The sequence below is a fragment of the Mesoplodon mirus genome (genome assembly GCF_964341445.2).
Source record: "Mesoplodon mirus genome assembly, chromosome: 20".
Classification (NCBI taxonomy): domain Eukaryota; kingdom Metazoa; phylum Chordata; class Mammalia; order Artiodactyla; family Ziphiidae; genus Mesoplodon; species Mesoplodon mirus.
Genome location: NC_138996.1, coordinates 20,421,218 through 20,433,289, shown reverse-complemented (window position 1 = coordinate 20,433,289; position 12,072 = coordinate 20,421,218). Strand labels below are relative to the sequence as shown.

The 12,072-nt window shown below is 46.2% G+C and overlaps 1 long non-coding RNA gene across 2 annotated transcripts in view; it reads left to right on the top strand.

Annotated features, from left to right (window-relative positions):
* Positions 1 to 916: 916 nt before the first annotated feature.
* Positions 917 to 12,072, top strand: part of LOC309795948 — a 76,997-nt gene continuing 65,841 nt past the window's right edge. The window contains exons 1-3 of one of the 2 annotated variants that reach the window (XR_014292391.1): positions 917 to 1,467; positions 2,931 to 3,026; positions 7,263 to 7,321. This is a non-coding gene — a long non-coding RNA (uncharacterized lncRNA). Of the gene's footprint in view, positions 1,468 to 2,930; positions 3,027 to 7,262; positions 7,322 to 12,072 lie in introns of those variants that run through there. The other variant, XR_014292390.1, reaches the window with a different exon arrangement.

The following is a 12,072-nucleotide window of genomic DNA, read 5'->3' as shown; positions in this document are numbered from 1 at the left end:
AGTCTATGAACCAGGAAGCCAAGACTCAGGGCTGCCGACCTTGTGCGTCTTGGATCCAGGAAGGAGGGGGAGGTGCGTGCGTCTGGAAGTGCGTCTGCACGGCAGGCTCCCCCGACTTGGACGCCAGGAGTTGCGCAGGAGGCGGGGAGGGGGGCGGGCGAGGGGATCCGCCCCTCCTCGCCCGAGTCGCCGGGGCGGAGCCAGCCCGCGGCACGCGTCTCGGGCATCGAGGGGCGCGGCGAGCGCGCAGTCACGTAGCCACTAGGCAGTCAGTCCGCTCCGCGCCGCCCTCGGACCGCGCGGACTCCTGAAGGTCAGCACTTTGAGTTATGGGTGTGATACAGGAAGCGAAAACTCCTCCTTTCCTTCCCTTAGCTGTATCTTCCTAGAAGTTGACAGAAAAATGGGAATCTGGCGCATTCGTGTATCTGTTACACTTTATGAAAGCAAAGAAGTGTCACCGAATGAGCAGGTGGCTCAGAGAGCACGAGTTTCTCCGGTTTTGCAGATAAGGAAGCGGGTTTGGCCCAAATGGAACCGGCCCAGTCTCCCCGCGCTCCCTTGTTTACCCGCCTTGTTCCCGCCCCTCCCCCCCACCCCCGTTCTTTGCCCTTGCCTCACTCACTCCACTCGTTGCACTATTTTTATCTGGTGGCTTAGGACTTGAAACAATGCATTAAAAATCGTAGGGCTTCCCTGGTGGCGCAGTGGTTGAGAGTCCGCCTGCCGATGCAGGGGACGCGGGTTCAGGGGACGCGGGTTCATGCCCCGGTCCGGGAGGAGCCCACATGCCGCGGAGCGGCTGGGCCCGTGAGCCATGGCCGCTGAGCCTGCGCGTCCCGAGCCTGTGCTCCGCAACGGGAGAGGCCACAATGGTGAGAGGCCCGCGCACCGCAAAAAAACAAAACAAAACAAAAAAACGGCAGAGCTGGGAGAGCTAACCCCACCTTCGCCAGCAAGTGAGGGTGTGTCTTTAGCAAGTTGCTTCATCTCTTGGGAAGCGGGGAGTGCAACAGGGGCTAACCGCAGGTGCGCCCCGAGGCAGCGGGACGTGCGTGTTACGTGCGTGGAAGGCAGGTCCGCTCCACTGTCCTTTGCTGAGCCTTGATAAAGTGCGAGCCCTACTCAAAGCCCAAGCTTGGTTCCTACGCCCCACTGCTGCCAAAGCTGAGTCCGAAAACCTGCACGTTCTCACGCCCTCCTAGCCCCCCAGGTCTTGCCTGCCCTCAATCAAAGGGAATGACTGATACTACTTGCACTTGGTGGTTCTTTAAGACCACAGTTTCCATTACCAACAGAGATGGTTTTCAAAGTCTGGTGGCGGAATTGAAGCCTTCCAAAGAAGGACTAATCAGAAGCCCGATATGTAAAACAGTGGAGGCTGGAATGCATCGAGTGGCCTGGCAAGTGTGAAGCCCTTGGCCTCCGCAGGGGACAGTTTGAAAGTCTCTGGCCTTTGGGATAAAGGTAAGGCTCTTTCGTGTGCTTGTCTCCAAACCTTTTACAGTCTGGTCTCAATCACGCCCCGCCTCCACTCCCACCCCATGGTCCAGGCACATCGGAATCTGATGTCCCAATCACGCTCCGCCTCCCCTGCTCCTGTATTCTCTGCTCGGAAGTTACTTCCTCTGTCAGTCTTTCCTTGGAGCCCTCTCAGTGCCTGCCTCAAAGGTAGCAGCTGTCACACCTTGGTTGGAGGTCACGAGTCCTGAAAACAGGAACTGTGCCTTATTTTTGCAGCATTTAACTGATGTTTAAAGAACACTTCAGTGCTGGGTTCTGGGAATAGAGTTCAGACTCCTGGAGCTGACACCCTAGAGAAGGGGCAAATAAGCACCAAGTAAAAGATGTGGCCTGTAGAGTGACCAGTAGGGGGAGCAAGAGGGGGGAGGACAGAATAGAGAATGTGTGTCAGTGGGGATGGGAGGTTCCAACTCAGGCACGTGGAAGACGACAGGGGCGTCAGCCTGAAGTTGTCGAAGGAGAGAGCAGTGTGGACCTTTGTGGGGAAACTCTTCCAAGCTCTGAGAGGCAAAAGGCAAAGACATTTGAGGTGGGAGCAGGGAAGAGGCCAGATGGCCAATGGGAAGCGAAGAAAAGAGAAAATGGGAGGAGACAAAGGGGTGAGATAGAGAGGTGAGGGGTTTTACCAGAGTCAGAGGGTCGGACCCAGTGTTTTGAAGCTCCCACAGCCCCAACAAAGGACACAGGGGCTGCCATGGTGACCCTTCCAGTGCCCAATGCTCGGGCCTTGTTAGATTTTTTTCTTTCTTTAAAAATTTTTTTGGCTGCTCTGTGCACGTGGCAGGAGGGAGCTTAGTTCCCGATCAGAGATCAAACCCGCATCCCCTGTAGTGGAAGCAGGGAGTCTTAACCACTGGACCGCCAGGGAAGTCCCTTTGTTAGATTTCCTTGTTCCCTTTGATGCCATTAACCTTCCCCCTTTTTTGAAAGTCTAACTTTTGGAGCTCCACTTTCTCCTTTTCTTTCCTACTTCAGTGGTCACTCTTTCTTGGGCGGCTGTAATTTTCTGCCTCTGCTCACCCTTGGAGGGTTTTCCCCCAGCCAAGGCCTTACCCTCAGCCCACTGACCTTGTTAACACGCATCCTCCCAGTGTGACCTCATCCAAATGGCCACCTAACACGTCCACAAGGTTGGTTCCGCTGGCAAGGAGGAAGGGGAGGAGGGCAGGGTGTACCACGGCCAGGAATAATCCGGCCCCTGCTTTCCTCTCCAGCTCCGGCTCCTGCGCTTCCCCACATGTAATCTTTCCTCGGGTCACTCCAAATATCTCCCATTTTTAGACATTTTAAGCTCTGCTTGATATGTAGTATATTAAATTAACTATTGCCAAGAAGCAAATCCCCCAGAACTTTTTCATGGCTTACAAAACCAGTAATCACTTATATGACTCTCGGTTCTGGCTTAGGTTCCCTCATGAGACCACAGTTAAGATGTTGGCCAGGGCTGCGGTCACCACTGCGGCTGGAGGATTCCCTGCTGAGATGGCTTAGTCACCTGACTGGTAAGTTGCGCTGCCTGTTGGTGGGAGGCCTCAGTTCCTTTTCACATGGGCCGCTTCACAGGGCTGCTTGAATGGCTCGGACACTGACTTCCTCCAGAGCATGCAATCCAGCAGAGCAAGAGGGAAACTGTGCTTTTTATAATCTAGCCTCAGAGTTCACACACTGTCATCTCCATCATTCTCTATTGGGCGCTCAGAACAGCCCTGGTCCATTGTGGGAGGGGGCTACACGAGGGCACAAATACCAGGAGGTGAGGGTCATTGGGCGCCATCTTGGAGGTGGGCTCTGCCATGTGGTTATCCACTTTCGAAGTCTGAACAACTCTGACTTGTCCCTTAAAACTCTGCTCACTGACACACATCTAGTTCCATGGAGAAGCCTCCCCTGATCGGTGAACTTCCTCTTCTCCTTGCATTAGCCCTTGGGCATCTCTCCCTTCCCTCATGTACCAAGCTGCACTGAAATTGGTGATTTACTTGTTTCTCTCTTCCCTAGTCTTTAAGTTCCTTGAGAGCTAAGAGAGTGTTTAATAGAACAACTGTGTGATATCACAGTATCTAGAGCAGTGGTGCATGGCAGAGTCTCAGTACATTTTATATAAGGAATAAATGAATGAGTAAATCACGTTTCCTTTTCCAACCAGAAATAGTTATATAGCACTTAATTTATATCGCATCCCACTTCAGGTCTCTGTTGATTGGTTTTCGTATTTCAGCTTTCATGTTGCATTTCCCACCCCAGTCTCACCCCTGACACAGCCGTATTCTCCTTTGACCCAACAATTCCATTCTAGGAATTTATTCTAGGGAAATAATTGCACGTGTGTCAAAGAGGTAGCTAAGCGCCGTCCATTGCAGTTTGTTTATGATGTTTGGTTTTGTAGAAAACCTAAATTTCAAAAAACAGTGATTTGATTAAATAAGATATGCAATAATAAAATCAACTATTATGTAACTGCTAAGGTAGTACCAAAAAATGTTCAATTGATACGAAAAGATGTTCAGTTGATATTTTTAAATGAAGTAAAGCAAAATTATAAAATGTTTTAATTTTTAATTTTCAATTGTGGTAAAATACATGTAACATAAAATTTATCATCTTAACCCTTTTTTTTAAATATAAATCTGTTTATTTATTTTTGGCTGCGTTGGGTCTTTGTTGCTGCGTGGGCTTTCTCTAGTTGAGGTGAGCAGGGCTCCTTTTCGTTGTGGTGCTCGGGCTTCTCATTACAGTGCACGGGCCCTATAGCGCGCAGGCTTCAGTAGTTGTGGCACGTGGGCTCAGTAGTTGTAGCTCTCATTGTCTAGAGCGCGGGCTCAGTTGTGGCGCACGAGCTTAGTTGCTCCGCGGCATGTGGGATCTTCCCGGACCAGGGCTCGAACCCCTATCCCCTGCATTGACAGGAGGATTGTCAACCACGGTGCCACCAGGGAAGTCCCCATCTTAACCCTTTGTAAGTGCACAGTGCAGTAGGGTTGAGTGCATTCACATTGTTGTGCCAGCAATCTCCAGAACGTTTTTCATCTTGCAGAACTAAAACCCTATACTATTTAGCAACATTCTTCCATCCCCCTCTTTCTTCCTCCCCTCAGCCCCTGGCAACAACCATTCTACCTTCTGTCTTTATGAACTTGACTACTCCAGGTATCTCATATAAGTGGAATCATATAGTATTTGTATTTTTGTGACTGTTTATTTCACTGAGCATGATGTCCTCAAGGTTCACCCATGTGGTAGCATGTGTCAGAATTTCATTCCTATTCAAGGCTAAATAATATTTCATTATATGTGTATATCGCATTTTGTTCATCCATTTGTCTGTTGGTGGATACTCGGGTTGCCTCTACTGTTTGGCAATCATGAATAATGCTGCTGTGAGCACAGGTGTACAAAGATCTCAAGGGTCATAATTCTGTTTTTAATTTTTTGAGGAACTGTCATACTGTTTCCATAGAGGTTGCGCCACTTTACATTGCCATTAATAGAGCTCAGTATATCCAGCTGCCTGGTGTTGTATATTTTGTTTGTCCTTCTAGATCTACTCTCTACTCTTGTTGACCCTCCTCTCTGCCCTTGGCACTTTGACCTTTGTGGGCTACATCAACAGACTCTCTCACTTCAACTGGGTTTGGCCAATAGAAGTTTCCAGCAGAAGGTTGAAAGGCAGGAGGAGAGTGAAGTCAATAAATTTAGTACCTAGCTCCCTCTTTGTGGTTCGCCTCAGACTGCATCTCTCTGTTGAGGGCCACGGCACCTACCAGAAGGCCCTCTCCATCTAACCGGCACTGTCTCTCTCTGTCTTTCTCTCTCTACCAGTTACTGCCCCATTCACTTGCTCTGTCAAGCCTATGCATGGTTACTAGCTTCAAGATGTACCGCTCCGTCTCTCTTTGCTTGTCCTAAACTCTGCTCACACCTTTGTAAATAATCCTTCTATTAAACTCTCCTCAAATTATCCTGGTTTCCAGCCAGGATCCTGATGCATCCGTATCTACTTGACATCTCCCCTTGGAATTCTCACAGTCATCACAAACATGACATACCCGGAACATAACCCTTGACTTTCCTTCAGTCCTCTCCTCCCCACTTTCTGCGATCTCTGGGAACATTAGCACCACCAAGCCAGGTGCACAAGACAGATGCCTGGGAGTCCTACATGATTTCTCCCTCTCCCTTACCCCTACTTGCCTTCATCTTATCCATCACTAAGTCTGTAAATTGAGCTTCACACAGCTGACTTCTTGCTCTTTAGATCTCAGCTTAAATGTTATCTTCTTTAAAAAAAAAAAAACCTTCCTCTACCCAACAGTAAGGGCCCGCATCCCTTTATTCTCTCTCCGTGTACCAGTTCGTTTGCTTCTTAGGAAGCAGTTTCACTAAGGAAGTGATCATCTATTTTACTTGAGAGTTATGTCCCTTTGGTAGAGAAGGATGACTCTCAGCTATAAAGGGTAATGAACATAACTCTTAACATCACCTAACTCGGAGGCTGGTTTTTCCTGGGCCTGATCCAACATGGCAGAGTTAATCTTTGAAATTCCAGACCTGTGTCTGTGTTAACCCTTTTAAGGTATAGTACCTCTCAAAGCCTCATGGGAAACAAACCATTGGCCTTATCCATCTATTCTACACTGTAGAAATAAATTACATGACATCTGGGGTTTCATAAGAGCCCAGTTCTATTGGCAATAAGTCCAGGGGTTTCTCCTTGCCTGTACATTTGCTTCAGATAAACTCCACATATAAAAACAACTTTGAAAAGATGTAATCTACATGCATAAAATGCCAGATTTATGATTTAATTATTTGGCGCAGTCAGTGATCTGAAAGTTCAGAAAACAAACAGAACCCTAAATGAAAGAAAACATTTCTAAACCAAATTGCCTTCCTGGTGTAGAAAGTCCTCATATGCATGGAGTCAGACAGGAAATAGAAATAAATCTGTGTGTTACCAAAACTGAACGAAAATATTTGCCTTTTTTCTCCTTGTGGAGCATCACCTAAAAGAAATGCCCATTGTATTTGTTGTAGGGATTCAGAGCAGGACTTGCTGTGGTGTTTAGGGTCTCCTTTGTATTGGTTTCATCTGCTTGAACCTTGGGTTGAACCAAGCAGAGCATATCAGTACCTTGGATGCTATCTCTGATTAGGGGCTCAAGAAAATATTTAGAGAGATGGGGAAAGTATAAAATGAGAGGATGACTGGTCCACTCACAAACATTTATTTATTGAGTGTCACGGACAAGGCACTGCTCTAGGGCAGCAGTCCCCAACCTTTTTGGCACCAGGGAGCGGTTTCGTGGAAGACAGTTTTTCCACAGAAGTGGGGGGATGGTCAGGCAGTAACACGAGTGATGGGGCGCTATGGGCGGCAGCAGGTGAAGCTTCACTCACTCGCCCGCCACTCACGTCCTGCTGTGTGGCCCGGTTCCTAACAGGCCGTGGACTGGTACCAGTCTGTGGCCGGGGGTTGGGGACTCCTGCTCTAGGGTATTCAAGGTAAATAGATGAGGTTCCTTCCATCCAGGAGATTATTATCTCCCTTGAACAACATAAAGCACTACAGAAATACCAGTTTCCTATGATACTGTTTTATTGCATCTACAGTGAAGGGAAACTAACAGCCATATGCAGAGAACAAGTGTTATAGGTTGAATTGTGTCCCCACAAGTTCATATGTTGAAGTCCTAGCCTCAGTACCTCAGAATGTGACTATTTGGATGTGACCTGTATAGGATCTTTACAGAGGTCATATGATTGGTGTCCTTACAAAAAGAGGAAATTTGGAGACAGACACCCATAATGGGAAGACCATGTGAACATGAAGACAGCCGTCCACAAGCCAAGGAGAGAGACCTGGAACAGATCCCTCCCTCACAGCCCTCAGAAGGAACCAACCCTGCTCACACCTTGGTTTCAGACTTCTAGCCTCTAAAACTCTGAGACAATACATTTCTGTTGTTGAAACCACCCAGTTTGTGGGAGTTTGTTATGAACTACCAAGCAAACTAATACAACAAACTCTGGTGAAAAGAATTCAATAGCAAATCAGGGCACCAAGATGAGGAAAAAGGTATGACTGTGTTTTGACTTTCCTTCCTCCTCGGTGGCCCTCTTCTGATAATCTGCCAAAGACAATGGATGTTACTTCCTTCCTGGACTGGTTAAAAAAACAACAAAGAACCAGGAGTAAAGGATGGAACTAGAGCCTTTCTGGAAGCTTCTCTGTGAACTCCCTTCAACTTAAGAGGCGTTTCCTTTACTCCTAGGTTCTAAATTCCTAAGCAGCCTGTTCACTTTTAGAGTCAGAGCCCTTGTCCCATGGAGATCCGGTGATTTGGACACCACAAGCAACTTGAGGCCTGCCCCTCTGTGTGATTAGGCCAGAGAAAATCAGAGCAGCAGGAAGGTGGCTCTTTGGATTGCAGAACTTTATATAGCATTTATTCTGTTGTGGACACTGGGGGTAACCATGTGGTGATGGTGTTATCATCTGATTAAAAGTCATCAACTCATCCAAGGAGACCAGAGGCCATAGATTTTCCATATTCTCAAGACTTAAATGTTTGCTCTTGGACTACCAGGATTGGAGGAATGAGGTCTAAACCTTACATTGTTCAGCTGAAGAAATAGTGGCTCAGGAACATGTTTTGTCTGGGTTTTCCTATCCAGTCAAATCAATTTGTTGAGCACTTACCGGGTGTGATGCTTAATTTTATGTGTCAGTTTGGCTAGACTGTGGTGCCCAATTGTTTGGTTAAACATTAGTCTAGATGTTGCTATAAGAATATTTTTTTGATGTGATAACGTTTAACTTAGTAGATTTTAAGTAAAGCAGATTATCCTCCACAATGTGAGTTGGGCCTCATCTAATAAATTGAAGGCCTTAAGAGAAAAGACTGAGTTTCCCTGATGAGGAAGGAATTCTGACTCTGGATCACAACATCAGTTCTTACTGGAGTTTTCAGCTTGCTGGCCTGCCCTACAGATTCTGAACTCGCCAGCTCCCACAATTGTGAGAAGATAATTCAGAATAAATCTCTTGATACATCTTACTGATTCTGTTTCTCTGGAGAACCCCGACTAATACAGTATGGAATGGGCATGGTGAGGAATGGACAGGTGATTAATACCTGGCTTTTGGGTTCCTTGGCTCTGGCTTGGTGGCCACCTACCAGGATATAAACCAGAACAGTTGTTCTGCTCGTAGCCATGTAATTCATAACGTTGTTGGGGGATGAATGCTTTCCCTCACACATTCAGTTTTTGGAGTGATGAACCAAAACCAAAGTTAAATCCATCAAAGTACCTGTGAACGTACTGTTCTTTCCATTGTGCCACACTGGTCCTCTTCCATAGGAAATATCCTCACCAAACCTAGGCAGGTAAGGCTGAACCATCCATCTGTTGTCCCCCCGGTGTGAATGTCATATGTTTGTCAAGTCCACTTGATTTCTCCCACACACTCAAGCTCTGTATTCTGGGAGTTAAGCTGAGGAAAGTTTCCTCTTCCTTAACAGAAACTACCAGAGTGCGCTTGCTTTAGGAAACAGTGTAAATGCAACCGGAGTGTTCTCAGGGAAGCTGTTGGCAGGCTTCGTTCTTTGGCTGTGCAGAGCTGAAGAAAAATAACAACTGTGAAATCTCAGCTTCTTAAAATTGAACATTATCGATGCTTACTACCTTCCGTGGAGGCCTTGGGTGGAAGGTTACAAAACAGGATAAATTTTCATCTAAAAATAAATGAGCAGATATTACATAATAGAAATTCTACATGGGTTAGGATTTCAGCTCCTTTTATTTCACTTCTCCATGAGTTTAATTATACTGAAAAAATTAAGTTAAAAAGTTGAAGGAAAATATTTGAAGAGTTAAGATTTGGGCAGAAAACACAACTTTCATTTTATTTACTTAATATTGATTAAAAAAATTTTATTGATGTATAGTTGATTTACAATTTTGTATTAGTTTCAGGTGTACAGCAAAGTGGTTCAGTTCTATATATATATATATATATATATATTCTTTTTCAGATTCTTTTCCATTATAGGTTATTACAAGATATTGAATATAGTTCCCTGTGCTATACAGTAAATCCTTGTTGTTTATTTTATATATAGTAGTGTGTATATGTTAATCCCAAACTCCTAACTTATCCCTCCCCCCGCTTTCCCCTTTGGTAGCCATAAGTTTGTTTTTGAAATCTGTGAGTCTGCTTCTGTTTTGTAAATAAGTTCATTTGTATCATTTTTTTTAGATTCCACACATGTTATATAATATTTGTCTTTCTCTGTCTGACTTACTTCAGTTAGTATGATCATCTCTAGTTGCATCCATGTTGCTGCAAATGGCATTATTTCATTCTTTTATGGCTGAGTAGTATTCCATTGTATATATGTACCACATCTTCTTTATCCATTCATCTGTCAGTGGGCACTTAGATTGCTTCCATGTCTTGGCTATTGTGAATAGTGGTTCTGTGAACATTGGGGTGCATGTATCTTTTCTAATTAGAGTTTTTGTCTTTTCCGGATATATGCCCAGGAACGGGATTGCTGGATCATATGGTAACTTTGTTTTTAGTTTTTAATACTGATTTTAAGCAGAAGCATGTTTTTGATCAGATCTTTGAGTGCAGTCTCTCCCAGGCCTACCACTGGTTACTGGTTCAGCCAGGGGCGATGGAGCCAGTGGTTTCTTAGGGTTCTCAAAGGCTGTAAGGAGACACTCAAAGCAAGGGATTGAGCAGACTCAGTGAGACAGAAAGCAAGCTCCATTTCAAGAAGCTAAGAGGTGAATCAGCTGTTTGCAGAAACCGAAGAGCTGGAGGTATGGATTAAAGATGGATATAAAGCTAAAAATCTGGGATGAAGAGGGATAAAGGGACCAGCTAGGATGCACCCTGGTCTTCCTAGATTCACTTTGCAGGGTGTGAATTTACTATAAAGTATAGAGTTTTCAGAAGAATGGACAAAGGAAAAGTGGACAGCTCATCTCTAGCTTTGCTTATTTTCTCTCTGATTTCCTGCTGGCTTCCCTGACCCTTGGCCACCGCCCACCCCCTCAATGGCTTCCACCTACCCCCATCCTAATGCAGTCAATAGGCAGCCAACGCTGATGACTCATGTGTTACTTAGAGTGCGAGCTGGTGGTATCAAACTAGGTTAGGCAGCTGTGGAAACCTACTGGCTCCCTTGTGACGCTGACTTGCCTTAACGTTATTAAAATGTGCTGTTTCCCTGCCGTGTTCCCCAGGGCCCCAAGTGAAAGCTCACTGTGATTCATGGGATTTTGAAAAGTGAAAAATGTCCCTGCGATGGAGATGCAGGACCAGCTTGTTAACGTTTATACAAGGGTCTATTTTCGGAAGACAGACTGTAGCCAAGACACAGGTCAGAGTTCAGAAAGCAAGATGGGGCAGAAATGATGGAGCTGTGGTCCTCTGCCTTGCATGTGTCTGATTCTTAAGATGCTGGTGATAAGGTCCTGCAGGGCTGCTAAATGTGGCGTATAAATTTGGCTTTAAACATTTTAGAGCCAACGCAAAAGGAGCGTATGATAAGCGACGTGATCAGGGAAGGGGCGGTTACAGCAGACGTACTGTTGTTCTTGGAACAGAGATTAGAGAAAGACCCACCCTCCCACTGCCCTTATCACTGCCACCCACACCAGCTGCCTCTGGGAACAGCATGAAGACGGCTGAGTAGTAGAGTGGAGCACGTTTTCTGACATCCTTCTCGTAAAAGCCTCAGCAGCCCGCAAGGCCTGGGGCTATAGCGATATAAAGGTCCCTACCCTCCAGAATTTTATGATTTCATGAGGAGAGGGAATCGTTGGTGATTTACTGGGTAGAGGGGTTTGCATGGATGCCCTTGGATGAGCATTTCTAGAGCAGGGAGGCTTTTCACGTTGCCAGTCGCATATACACCATCTGCCTGAAGTGTGGTGTCCTGCGGAGAGACCCGCGACCTCTCCAGTGTGTCCCTTCTGAAAAACAGGAAGTGGCTAAAGAGACGTGACCAGGGAAAGAGAAAAATATACCTTTGTTGCGGTTACAATAATTCATGGGAAAAGTGTGAAACTTGTGAAACAAAATTGTGGGTCTTGGAGGGAGGAACATGAAGTCAAAGGAGAGGGATCGCAGGGGAAGGAGGCGTGAAAAGCTGAGCCCCAGAGGAGAAGAGACCACTCCCAGGACTAAGCAGAAAAGCTTCAATGAGAGACAACACCGGAAACTTCCGGAGAGCTGCACCCCACCCCAACCCCCCGCCACCCCCCCGCAGAGGACACGTTCCTTCAGCCTGAACCACGGCGTGGTCTTGCTGGGGTAAAGGCAAGAGGAAAGCCAGGCAAGAATTAATTCTAGAGAGACCTTCTCAAGGGCGCGGCATGATTTCCTCCACGGCAAAGTGCTTCTCTTAGTGGAGCCTCCAAGTCATTCTTTCGTGTTAGATGTGATTTCTTTGTTTTTTATTTTTATTTGTTTATTCTTGCCCTAATTTAGGCGTGTACCGGTTTGGATGGAAATGTTAGTGTATCCTAGAA